Source organism: Schistocerca americana, chromosome 3, assembly GCF_021461395.2.
Source record: "Schistocerca americana isolate TAMUIC-IGC-003095 chromosome 3, iqSchAmer2.1, whole genome shotgun sequence".
NCBI classification, from domain to species: Eukaryota; Metazoa; Arthropoda; class Insecta; order Orthoptera; family Acrididae; genus Schistocerca; species Schistocerca americana.
Genome location: NC_060121.1, coordinates 239,363,441 through 239,377,962, shown reverse-complemented (window position 1 = coordinate 239,377,962; position 14,522 = coordinate 239,363,441).

Sequence of the window (14,522 nt, the reverse complement as noted above, 5' to 3'; positions counted from 1 at the left end):
TGTACTAAACTGTGGAAAAAAGAAGCAAAATAGAAACAGTGAACGGCCCAAGATCATCATGTGCAACACTGAGCGACTATGAATGGCCGTGACATTGTGGTCACGGTGTTGGACCGAACCGGGTTCAAATCTCCCTCAAGTCCAACTTTTTTTGCCACCAAATTATGAACTGTCCGTCCGCTCATTGACGTTTCTGTTCGCCGTATTCAAATTTGTGTCTGTATCGTGGTGTAATGTCCGTTGACAACATTGACGTGTAACGAAGGGACTTCCAGACGTACGTATCACCTATTTGTCCTACCTAAGAACCACATTTTATGACTCTTGCGCTCCGTTTTGGAAGTTTCAACTCTTGAATTCCTCCGTTGTAACATAGTTCACACCCGTTTATTTGTTGTTTTTATTTCTGTGAGTGGTCTATGAGGCATCTCGCCTGCTCTCACTGTTCATCACATTTACTTGCGACGGTAATGTATTCTTACCACATGATTTATAAGCTAAACCAATGTATAGTAGACAGTTGCCAAGAGTACAGAAGGAGAAAAGACACATCAATGACAGGATGGGCAGTTCATAAATTTGTGAGGTAAAAAAAAGGAGTCCGAGATAGGTTTGAACACAGATCTCCCGTTTTGTTAGTCCGACACCATGACCATACAACTACGACACCATGGTTCTTGCGAGTAGCTCGATGTTGCCCATCTTGAATTTGGACTGTTCACTGTATCTATGGCCGGCCGCTGTGACCGAGCGGTTCAAGGCCTTTCAGTCCGGAAACGCGTTGCTGCTACGGTCGCAGGTTCGAATCCTGCCTTGGGTAATGGATGTGTGTGCTATCCTAAGATTGGGTTGGGTTATTTGGGGGAAGAGGCCAAACTGCGAGGTCATCAGTCTCGCCGGATTAGGGAAGGACGAGGGAGGAAGTCGGCTGTGCCCCTTCAAAGGAACCATCCCAGCATTTGCCTGGAGCGACGTAGGGAAATCGCGGAGAACCTAAATCAGGATGGTCGGACGCGGGATGTCCTTAGGTTCGTTAGGTTTAAGTAGTTCTAAGTCTAGGAGACTGATGACCTCAGATGTTAAGTCCCATAGTGCTTAGAGCCATTTTAACCATTTTTAACTGTTTCTATTTTGCTTCTTTTTTCATAGTTCAGTTCACCTTCTTCTTGTTTTCATGCTTGATCTCTGTTTAGTTTTTGACAGGCTATCCACTGGGCCATTTTACTACTAAATCTGGGCGGGGGGGTTGCGATGGAGAGCTCCCCTTGTAAGGCGTTTCATTGCTTTCAGTTCGGGACTCTGGGCAGACCACTCCATTTCAAGAAAGTTGTTCTCCAGAAACCACTGTCACTGCCTTACAAATATTGCTTTATGACAGCCGATACAAACTTCATCGTCTCCGAAGCGTTCCTCTACTGTAAGCAGTACACAGCTCTGTAAAATGTCTCCATAAGCCTTCGCATTTAGCGTTTTCTTAAACGCAACAAGGGATCCACACCTTAACTGCGAAAACCACACGCATATCATAGCACCACGTCCCCTGTATTTCACTGTTTGACGCTACACATGATGATAGCGTTCTCCAGGCATTCGTGGCACTCAGTCCCTTCAATCGGATTGCTACTTCAAATCGCTCGTTTCCAGTCATCCACATTGTAACACCTCAAGCGTCGCTTAGCACTGACCATAGCAATGTACGGCTTATGAGGAGCTGCTCGACCGTATAACCCATTCTTTAAAACTCTCTAAGCACAGTCGTTGTGCTACACTCTTGCTCATAAATTAAGGAAAATGCTGATACATGCTGAACCAATGCTCTGGTGGGCGGTTTGCGGGTTTAAATCACCTCGGGGTATGACCATGTGGTGCATCTGACCTGCGGTCGTCGCACGGTGGCGCTGGCACCAGTCCACATACGCGCAGGTGTGTTGGTGCATGTCAGAGTACGGGGCAGCGAGTAAGTGTGCAGACGTTTTCAGACGTGCTAATGGTGACTGTGTGTTGAAAATGGCTCTAAGAACACATATTGATGACGTTATGAGGGGTAGAATACTAGGGCGACTGGAGGCTGGTCAAACACAGCAGGTCTTAGCACGGGCTCTCTGTGTGCCACAAAGTGTGATCTCAAGATTATGGCAACGATTCCTGCAGACGGGAAACGTTTCCAGGTGCTTCAATACGGGACGTCCACAGTGTACAACACCACAAGAAGACCGATATCTCACCATCAGTGCCTGCAGACGGCCACGGAGTACTGCAGGTGGCCTTGCTTGGGACCTTACCGCAGCCACTGGAACAGTCTACAGACGACTGAACAGACATGATTTATTCGCCCAGAGACCTGCAAGGTGCATACCACTGACCCATGGACACAGGAGAGCTCGTAAAGCCTGGTGTCAAAAACACAGTACATGGTCAGTAGAACAGTGGTCCCAGGTTATGTTCACAGTCTAGTCCAGGTATAGTCTGAACAGTGATTCTCACCGGGTTTTCATCTGGCGTGAACCAGGAACCATATACCAACCCCTTAATGTCCTTGAAAGGGACCTGTATGGAGGTTGTGGTTTGACGCTGTGGGGTGGGATTATGATTGGTGCACGTACACCCCTGCATGTCTTTGACAGAGGAACTCTAACAGGTCAGGTGTACCAGGACATCATTTTGCACCAGTATGTCCGCCTTTTCAGGGGTGCAGTGGGTCCCACCTTCCTCCTGATAGATGATAACGCACGGCCTCGCGGAGCTGCCATCGTGGAGGAGTACCTTGAAACAGAAGATATCAGGCGAATGGAGTGGCCTGCCTGTTCTCCAGATCTAAACCCCATCGAGCACGTCTGGGATGCTCTCAGTCGACTTATCACTGCACGTCTTCAAACCCCTAGGACACTTCAGGAGTTCCGACAGACGCTGGTGCAAGAATGGGAAGCTATACCCCAGCAGCTGCTCGACCATCTGATACACAGTATGCCAACCCGTTGTGCGGCCTGTGTACTTGTGCATGGTGATCATATTCCATATTGATGTCGGGGTATATGCGCTGGAAACAGTGGCGTTTTGTAGCACATGTGTTTCGGGACGGTTTTCTCAACTTATCACCAATACCGTGGACTTACAGATCTGTGTCGTGTGTGTTCCCTATGTGCCTGTGCGATTAGCGCCAGTTTTGTGTAGTGCCACGTTGTGTGTAGTGCCACATTTTGCATTTATCCTTAATTTATGAGCATGAGTGTAGTTGGACTGCTGGTAGGACTTTGGAACTCACGTGTGACTCCTTACGCTGAATTCACAAGATTTTTGACAACCACCCTCCGCATTGTTCGACGGAACCTGTCCATCAGCACATGAGTTCTCCCTGGCCTTGGCTTAGCTGTGGTTGTTTCTTCGCGTCTCCACATCATAACTACATCACCAACAGTCGAGCTGGCCAGCTTTAGGAAGGTTGAAATATCCCTGATACATTTGTTACTCAGGTGACAACCAATGACTAGTCCATGTTCGAAATCATTGAGCTATTCGGACTTCCTTCCAAATCATCTGGATGAGCACTGACGATGATTGATGATCTCTTCTACTGTTAAAGAATTTAACCGCCAAAGTAGTCCATATACACTAGTCACTGATGGTACACTTCCATGCGTTTAGCTAATGTGGACAGCACTTTATCAGTTATGACAATTAACAATTGAATTTCAAAATGTCGTTTGGGTGTTTTATTTCCTCCGACTTCATCGAGGTTGTAGAGCTGAAATGGTCGTACTTTGTATTTCGTTGGCGTCGTCTTGAAGTCTGTTGTTTATACTGTTTACAGCCAGTCAACACTCTCGGTTTTGCTTCAATATCTGAAAATGTGGTCCGCATTGCTTGGACCTATACGTCTAACGATATATGATGGTCGTATACCGGTTAAGGTCTTGATCAGACGACTGCAGCGAAACGCTAATCGCTTTCAAACGTTCTAGGACTTGAAGCGATAGCCATTATTCCCATTTCCAACTCTTCTACTTTCGAAAGTACCGGTAGTCCGTAAGCCTGATTACGACACTACCTTTTGATCCATGTTGTTAGATGTTACCCAAGACTTACTTGATAGCGTTAAAACCACATGCATGTGCCTTCGTAGCATTTTCTCGGACCGACCACTTAATGTCCGACAACCTTTTCAAAGTAGAAATTTTGATCTAATTTCTTTCAATGCTTTCAAATGAAGACCCCAGTGACAGGTAGAAGCGGTAAAAATGTATAGAGGCTTTCAACAAATTTGAAGAAAAAATATTCCTGTACACAATTCAAATGTGTATGAAATCTTATGGGACTTAACTGCTAAGGTCATCAGTCCCTAAGGTAACACACTACTTAACCTAAATTATCCTAAGGACAAACACACACACCCATGCCCGAGTGAGGACTCGAACCTCCGCCGGGACAAGTCGCACAGTCCATGACTGCAGCGTCTGAGACCGTCCGGCTAATCCCGCGCGACTGTGCACAATTCTCCAGCACACTTAGCAACCAAATTTAATGAATGTACAAAGTGGAGACTCTTTCATCGTCTGTATTTATCTTCTTAATTCGTGCTTCTAAGCCGCTGTACTTCTCACTTACGTTGCTGGCATTGTCATAGCTTTGCCCACGACAATCTTTGATATAAGCGTTATTCTCAGCCGGCCGAAGTGGCCGAGCGGCTCTAGGCGCAACAGTCTGCACCTGCGCGGCCGCTACGGCCGCAGGTTCGAATCCTGCCTCGGGCATGGTCATGTGTGATATCCTTAGGTTAGTTAGGTTTAAGTGGTTCTTAGTCTAGAGTCTACGGGTCTGATGACCTCAGATGTTAAGTCCCTTAGTGTTTAGAGCCATTTGAACCATTCGTAATTCTCACGGAGGAAAAAAGAAAAGAAAAACACCTCGTAAGCTGTGCGTGAGTACCTCAGCAGTATGGCTTTCCATGTCCAAGAACCTTACATACACAGGGTGTACATAAAGTCCGGCAATACTGGTTCAAATGGTTCAGAGCACTATGGGACTGAGGTCATCAGTCCCCTCGACTTAGAACTACTAAAACCTAACTAACCTAAGGACATCACACACATCCATGCCCTAGGTAGGATTAGGACCTGCGACCGTAGTGGTCGCGCGGTTTCAGACTGAAGTGCCTAGAACAGCTGGGCCACACTGGCCGACCCGGCAACACTTTCAATTATTTACTGCACAAGAACCAAACTTTGTACAGATATCATACACATGTCATTTTGAAGAGAAATCCTGAAACTTTGTTTGTTTCATGTATAAAGCATCATCGTAGTTTGGTAATTTGCTGATAGGCAGCGCTAGTCGCAAACATGGCGGCCGTGCTACAGAAAGGGACAGCTGTTTCATGAAATGGCCTCCCCGATCACCAGATCTCACTCCGTGTGACTTTCTTCTGTGGGGACGCATTAAAGATCTGGTGTATGTACCGCCTCTACCACGTGATGTAGCTGAGCTCCGGGGAAGCGACTGCCACAGTCGACGATGCCATGCTGGGATGGGTATGGCAAGAACTCGATTACCGTACTGATGTCTACCGGGACATTCATGGTTCACATATCGCATATTTGTAAAAAAAAAAAAAAAAAAAAAAAATATAAATAACTTTCAGAGTTTCTCTTCAAAATGCAGTTTGTATGACATCTGTAGAATGTTTAGTTGTTGTGCGATAAATAATTGAAAATGTTCCCGGACTTATGTACTCCCTGTATTTTCACTGTTCCTCCACTGGTGTCTCAGTGTCAAATAAATCGTTATAATGATAGCATTTAGATCAACCACCAATAATTGATACCTACGGTGTTACATACTTTGCATGTAGAACCTATTTGTTTTTTTTTCTTTTAATTTGGGATCATATATAAAAAAGCTATCTTCTCTTATTCTTCAGTGCTTCTCGTTTTCCTATCGGCTAATTCCACAATCACTAGATAAAATTACATTTCTGTCTCCTAATATCTTACACTGTTGTTACTCGGTGGTACAGCATCCTGTTAGTCAACACCGACCGCCAAAGGATCATCGACACAAAAGGAACGCAGGGATCGCGAAACTACAACATGTTATGCAACAGTCCACCAACAAGAAAGCAACCTTCATTCTAGACGGCTCGTATCAAAGTAAGAAAAGCTAATACATTGTAGAAAGGATGAATGATTGCAATAGTAGAGTTACAAAAACAAAAATGGTATCCATGAATTACTTCCTCATGGGTAATCAATAGAATCCTGTTCCGCAGCGGCTTATTACGACTCGCCCGGAAAACGTTAGGTACTTCCCTCGTAGGTTTTGCTGCGTTGCCAACTTACGACACAGTGTATGGTGTGCCCAGCTCTCACTTTTAGAAATAAGCTGAAATTGTTACTACTAATTGAAGATTCAGACACCACCGTCTTTCCATTGGACGGTAGGTAGAATATATTTCATATCTGATATATTTTTTACACCGAGGCACGGGGTCCCTTAATTCGCGTGGCCCGTAGCATTTTGCTAACTCTTACTACGCAGCTAATTCGGCCTGTTAAGGACAGATTTTTAAAAAATTTACCCACGCCAGTTAATGTATTCGAAACTGTATTACTCCCGTGATGTTTAGGTGCCTTTATGTGGAGCGAAAGCAGATTATGATAAATGAAATCCACCAGGCAAACCTGCATTTCCAGAATCGGTACTGAAGTGTTTACAAGGCCAACCTGAAGCTTTATCGGTTAATTAATTTATGAAAAACCGGATTTTGGAGACGATGAATGAGTTTTCAATTCCCTACGCACATCACTGTACTAGCTGGACTGTTGGTAGCACTTTGGAACTCACGAGTGATTCTTTTCGCTAATTTGACGCGATTTTTTAAAAATTACCCGCAACAATGTTCGGCTGTCCCTGTACATGGGGTCTGCCTGGCTCTTGGTTTAGTTGTGGTTGTTTCGACGCTTGTCCACCCCGTAATCACATCACCAATCGTCGACGTGGCCTACTCTAGAAGAGCTGAAATGTGACTGATAGATTTGGTACTCAGGTGACATTCAATGACAATCCCACGCTCTCCTCACCGATCCACTCTGTTGTTAGTGCCTCTCTGCTGACAACACAATACTCGTCCCCGCCTTCATATATATTGTCGCTTCCGCCTCGTAACACCTAGTGATCGATTCCTCTTTACATATAGCTGTTCGGATACTTCCATCTACATCTGTATCTACATATATATTCCACAAGCCACCGTATGGTGCATGATGGAAGGTATTTTACACCACTACTGCTCATTTTCTTTCCTGTTCCACTCACAACAAGGAAATGAAGCGAGGGAAAAACGACGGTCCATAAGTTTCCGCACGAACTCTAATTTCTCTTACCTTCGTGGTCTTCACGCGAAGTGTACGTTCGTGGCATATACAATGGTTCTGCAGTCAGTTTCAAAAGCCGGTTCTCTAAATTTCCTCAGTAGCGTTTCTCGAGAAGAACGTCTCCTTCCCTTCAGGGATTACCATTTGATTTACCGAAGCGTATCCGTAATAACTAGCGTGGAGTGTTGCATCAAACTGGTTGTCATACTGAGGATCAGAGCCACAACAACTGTTGCTGCTGCTACTACTACTACTACAATCTCTGCAAATTCTGAAACTTTTATTGTTGTTATTGTGTATGTAAGCTGGTTTCCTATCCTTAAACTTTCGTATGTCTGTGTTGTAACGTTAAACTGAACAATGCAAGAGGTGTGTTACGTAAACGCTATCTGATAAAAAAGAGTCGCCAAATCCATCTGAAACTGTATAACAGTTTTTCAATTAACTTTTACCAAAAATAATTAGAAAGCGTAAATTGTGTTCTAAAGAAGAAAAACTTTGCCTAAGTGCAATGCAAGGAAAGTGAGCTATGCTGACATCACACATTAAGCCTGAGCAAGTGTGTTCCGCTAAATGCAATGCGGCAACACACGATTACAAAATAACACTTCCGTGAGGCGACAGTGTTAGGAACTGATATACCGAATGATAGCATTAAAAATTGTATTATAAATAACGAAACTCATTCCTTGAGAATTACAACAATCTTTACAAAATTCACTTCTTATAAAAACATTACTCTGCCAAATAATACATTACTGGAATGGTAAAAGAGTGAGTCCAAGCTATTTGAGCAGATAACTTTGTTTAATCTCGTCTCGACAATCAAACTAACCTACCCGAATCAACGAAGGAAAAAAACGTGCTAAATATTTGCCTTTATCTAACTAAGGACAAGTTAAGGTGCGGGCAAGCAATGCAGCGATAACATACCTGAATATTTTCACATTTCCCAAATCAGTCTTTACAAAATCATATTTCCAAGAAGCAACATCCTCTGCGTTTGCATCTCTGTTCTGCTGGTTATTCCCAGACCGTTCAACAACGTGACTAACACTCGACTATCTCTCTTACTTCACACCGAATGCTTAGCTGGGAACGACATTGCTACTAACGAACTAAAATGACTGTTTGTACTCAGAACCTCTGTGGCGTGAGGTATCGACTATTGTAGACTTCGCCGGCCGCTGTGGCCGAGCGGATCTAGGTGCTTAAGTCCGGAACCGCGATGCTGCTATGGTCGCAGGTTCGAATCCTGCCTCGGGCATGGATGTGTGTGATAGCCTTAGGTTACTTAGGTTTAAGTAGTTCTAAGTCTAGGGGACTGATGACCTCAGATGTTAAGTCCCATAGTGCTTCGCGCCATTTGAACCATTGTAGACTTCTGTTTGAAAAATATCCACTGTACAAATATGAGGTGGGAGACATAGAATAAAAAGAGAGCTCACATCACTTCTACTGAAGACCAAAAACAAGTAACCTTACAATTCTTGCCATTTCGATTCTGATCAGATAATGCAAATCTTGGCACAACTGTAGTAAAAAAGGGCGTGGATGAAAGGAACCGTCAGTTGGTAACGGAGGGCGGTATAGGAGATAAAAATTGTAGAGAGGGACCACAGTTTGAACTAAGTAACCAGGTTCAGATGGATATAGGTTCTAGCGTGGAGTGTTGCATCAAACAGGTTTTCATACAGAGGACCACAACCACAGCAACAACAATGACGACAATGACAACAGCAACAAATATTACTAGTACTACTACTACTACTACTACTATTACTACAATTTCTATAAATTCTTGCCATTTTCGTGCTACTTATTCTCAAATTAGTGGGAAATATGCAATTTATGTATGTATGTGTTAATGCCTTTTTTTGGGTGGCGTGGAAGGGAGGGGGGGGGGCAGGGTTGCCAACCGTCCCGATGTATCCGGATCGTCACCGTTATGGACCTTCTTGTTCTGACATTCCAACCAAGACCCAAATTTGCCCCGATTTTGCAAAATACTGTTGCGAGCTTGACTCAGGTACTGAAGTAACGCCAACTGTTGGCGCAAAATGTAAATGCAGCCACAGTTACTCTTATTGAAGTCAACAAATTTATCTTGACAAGGTCGTCTCACAGACGGCGTTGCATGTTGCGTATCCTGTATTGACAATGCAAGCACCTTCTAGATCTAGTGCCATCATTCGAGAAAATATCAGACTTTTTCAGTAGTCTTCTTTTTTGCGGTAGGTTGAGGTATAGCGTCACCAATTGATGGCGGTCTTACTGTCTTGGTGTGAGGGTAAAATTTTTCCATCGTACAATCACATCACTGCAATGACATCATTGGCGTGCACGATGAAGGTGTGACGCTGGGTCTTGAAGTCCAGAACCACCCTCTGACGGTGGAAGTTCAAGGTAGCGGGCAACAAGGAACACAACTACATACTGGTGGTCGTACCATGGGCGTCACATATTAAGGGGTCGTATCAAGACTGATACATTATTAGTTACTGTAATAGGGTTATCGTTAGCCATGGTCCGAATCTGATTTTTCAAGGATGGTAAGAGTAACAGGGTGGTGGTTCCAGTGCCGGGGATTCGTGGTGCCAATGTGGTGTAAGCCAGCGACTGTGTTGCACAGGGCATTCATTTTGTCATAGAGAAGCCTTGCCTTCTCTCGAATGGACGTCGTTAGAGTTACCATGTTTGTCTCCTCATGGAGGGTAACACACTTCGTGATTGGAGGAGCATGCAGGGTCCACCGAAGCACTTTATTCTGCAGGCGCTCGAGGGTCTGCATCCGGGAGAAAGTAATCGTGGCCCACGCGAAGGAGCCATAGGTGAGTGAAGGGTGGACAACTGCCCGGTACAACCGGAGCTTGGTGTCTGTCACCCGGCCTGAGTGGCCGTACGGTTTTACGCGCTACAGTCTGGAGCCGAGCGACCACTACGGTCGCAGGCTCGAATCCTGCCTCGGGCTTGGATGTGTGTGATGTCCTTAGGTTAGGTTTAAGTAGTTCTAAGTTCTAGGCGACTGATGACCTCAGAAGTTAAGTCGCATAGTGCTCAGAGCCATTTTGTCTAAGGTCAGTTCCCTGCCCTGAAGAGCGGGTACAACACTTTGATCAGCTTCCGTCCTTTTTGGGTGACGTGTTCTGCAGTTTTTTGTCCGTCTGGACACCTAGATATTTGGTATACGGGGACCATGGGACCTGGACGCCTGCAATAGTGATATTGTGGCGGAGGACTGGGCGCCGTTTGGTGAAATGGACCGCCCTAGTTGTGGCGGCTTTGAGGGCAATCTTGTTGGAACGATATCGGTTGACTGCTGCGTCCACTTGCCTCTGGGGACGAGCAATGAGCTGGTCCGTGTTGCGGCCGGTCGTATAGAGCGCCGTATCGTCGGCGTATTGTGCCAGATGGCAGTGTGGGATGATTGGTATATCATTAACGTAAATGTTAAAGAGGATGGGAGACAACACAGAGCCTTGAGGAGTACCCATCGACATATGGCGTAAGCTCGAGCGATTTCTTTGTTGAGCAACGAAGAAGGTTCTATCGTGGAGGACATCATCCACGACCTTGATATGTGTCTCGTATGGTCGTCTGTATAAGCATTTTGTTCGCGAGATTGTCCTGCCAAATCTTGTCGTACGCGTTTTGCAGATCCAGGAAAATCGCTGGCGTCGGCATACGGGACTGGAAGTGTTAAAGCAGCGACATGTGGAAGAATCGGGCAGTTCCCATTTCAGTAGCGGTCTCATAAGACAATTCTTTCTAAACCTAATACAGACTACGAGTGCAAGTAAATAATGTCTAAAGTGTTTACCGCGGTTATATAGGGCGTGAAATGTATAGTGACGTGTACTTCGATGACTAAAACGTTACTGTCGACTGTTTACTGACTAATAAACTTATCATAGCTTACTAAAATGTAAAGGAGAAAGTGTCACTTTTCGGATGATTACATAAAAGAATGGTATTTTGTCAAGAAACGACGTACGTATCAGGAAGTGTTGTGTGAGATTTGGAGCTGTCGCATTTCTACGAATAATCATACAAACACATAATTGCAGCATCCAAGAAGAAATCTTGGGAAGACTTTGGAAACAGGTTGGAGACTTTGGGTCAAGCTGCTGGAAAACCATTCTGGAGTGTAATTAGCAGTCTTCGAAAGGGAGGTAAGAAGGAAATGACAAGTATTTTGGACAGGTCAAGAAAACTGCTGGTGAATCCTGTTGATGCCTTGGGCAGATGGACGGAATATTTTGAAGAGTTGCTCAATGTAGGTGAAAATACGGTCAGTAATGTTTCAGATTTCGATGTACAATGGGATAGGAATGATGATGGAAATAGGATCACATTTGAGGAAGTGGAGAATGGTCAATAGATTGCAGTGCAATAAAGCGGCTGGGGTGGATGAAATTAAGTCGGAACTCATCAAATACAGTGGAATGGGGTCTTAAATGGCTACACAGGATAACTGAAATGGCGTGGGAGTCGGGACAGGCTCCATCAGACTGGACGAAAGCAGTAATCACACAAATCTTTAAACATGGAAACAGAAAAGATTGTAACAACTACAGAGGTATCTCTTTAATCAGCGTGGTGGGTAAAATCTTCTCAGGTATTGTTGAAAGGAAAGTGCGAGTATTAGTTGAGGACAAATTGGATGAAAATCAGTGTGGGTTTAGGTCTCTTAGAGGTTGTCAGGACCAGATCTATAGCTTACGGCAAATTATGGAGAAGTGTTACGAGTGGGACAGGGAATTATATCTATGCTTTATAGATCTAGAAAAGGCATATGACCGGGTTCCTAGGAGGAAGTTATTGTCTGTTCTACAAGATTATGGAATAGGAGGCAAACTTTTGCAAGCAATTAAAGGTCTTTACATGGATAGTCATGCAGCAGTTAGAGTTGACGGTAAATTGAGTTCATGGTTCAGAGTAGTTTCAGGGGTAAGACAAGGCTGCAACCTGTCTCCACTGTTGTTCATATTATTTATGGATCATATGTTGAAAACAATAGACTGGCTGGGTGAGATTAAGATATGTGAACACAAAATAAGCAGTCTTGCATATGCGGATGACTTAGTTGTGATGGCAGATTCGATTGAAAGTTTGCAAAGTAATATTTCAGAGCTAGATCAGAAATGTAAGGACTATGATATGAAGATTAGCATCTCCAAACCGAAAGTAATGTCAGTGGGAAAGAGATATAAACGGATTGAGTGCCAAATAGGAGGAACAAAGTTAGAACAGGTGGACGGTTTCAAGTACTTAGGATGCATATTCTCACAGGATGGCAACATAGTGAAAGAACTGGAAGCGAGGTGTAGCAAAGCTAATGCAGTGAGCGCTCAGCTGCGATCTACTCTCTTCTGCAAGAAGGAAGTCAGTACCAAGACTAAGTTATCTGTGCACCGTTCAATCTTTCGACCAGCTTTGTTGTATGGGAGTTATCTGTGCACCGTTCAATCTTTCGACCAACTTTGTTGTATGGGAGCGAAAGCTGGGTGGATTCAGGTTACCTTATCAATAAGGTTGAGGTTACGGATATGAAAGTAGCTAGGATGATTGTAGGTACTAGCAGATGGGAACAATGGCAGGGGGGTGTCCACAATGAGGAAATCAAAGAAAAACTGGGAATTAACTCTATAGATGTAGCAGTCAGGGCGAACAGGCTTAGATGATGGGGTCATGTTACACGCATGGGAGAAGCAAGGTTACCCAAGAGACTCATGGGTTCAGCAGTAGAGGGTAGGAAGAGTCGGAGTAGACCTGGATTCGGTTAAGAATGATTTTGAAGTAATAGGCTTAACATCAGAAGAGGCACCAATGTTAGCACTGAATAGGGGATCATGGAGGTATTTTATAAGTGGGACTATGCTCCAGACTGAACGCTGAAAGGCATAATCAGTCTTAAATGATGATGATGATGATGATGATGATAGATTCGCGGTAGCATAGACATCAAAGCCTATTTCTACGTTCGTGATTAAAGAAGATAGTCAGGAAGAACTGCTCGTTGCTGGTGCATAATTAACAACTTATAAAGTTGCAAAGCATCATCAATCCTTCAGCTCTCTTGACATTACCGTTTAACGCCGCTGTGTGTCCTGCCTTCCAAGTCGCCGATAAGCAGTCTACAGCCAGGACCTAAGTTACAGCGGTTGTCAAAAATATTCCGTGCCCGAATGCATAAAACAATGGCAAGAATTTTCATTTTAGGGCATAGGCACCGACGCATCGAACCACAAGGCTCAGAAGATGTTTCCTTTAGATGTTCAATACTTTACTGAAACTGTCGGAATCCAACATAAAATGTTGAAGTCTGATTTGCTATATAAGGAAACATTGGAAACAACTGCGAAATTTTAACTAGACACTTTAAGACAACTTCAAATCTCATCATCGCTTTTTGTTGAGACAATATCAATACCAACTTCGGAGGGCTTCATCAACGTGGCCAGTGGAATGTGTTTCATCAAATTAAAGAAGAACTAGGAAAAACTGTAGTAGGAATTGTATGCCGTGCCTGTATTCTTCACAACACTATATCAAACGCTCCTGGAATCTTAACAGTCGACATTGAAATACTTAATTATTTTCAATATACGCGCTAAGAACAGAGAAGCTGAAAGAGTTCTGCTTACACGTTGATGTCACTCATCAGACTCTTCTACCTCACTCAAAAACAAGATGGCTGTAGTTAACGCCCGCAGTTGAGAGAATTCTTAAGTTCCAGATTCCATTAAAACAATTTTTTGATGTCGAAGACAGGTCACCTGAAATGATTTCAGATTTTTTTCAGTAGCCCAGTCAGTGAAATTCACTTCATGTTTCTGCAGTCAAACTCGGCTCTATACATATATCAAAAGCGTGGAAAGGAATAAAGTCTCTATAACTGAAATAAGAAATATATTTAATCAACAGTCAAAGAATCAAAGTTTTATTAGCATGCAAACCAAGATGAATTTCAATAAATTGAAGAATGAGAGCCATAACCAAGAAATAATTAATTTGAATTCGAAATCTGAGGAAGAAACAATAGCTTCCTATACCATAGCATTTGATTATTCACAGAAATGGGTTATTTCTTTTAATAAATATCAAGTATTTGATTGGATGACGCTGTCTGTAACCGCAGATTGGGTGACGACT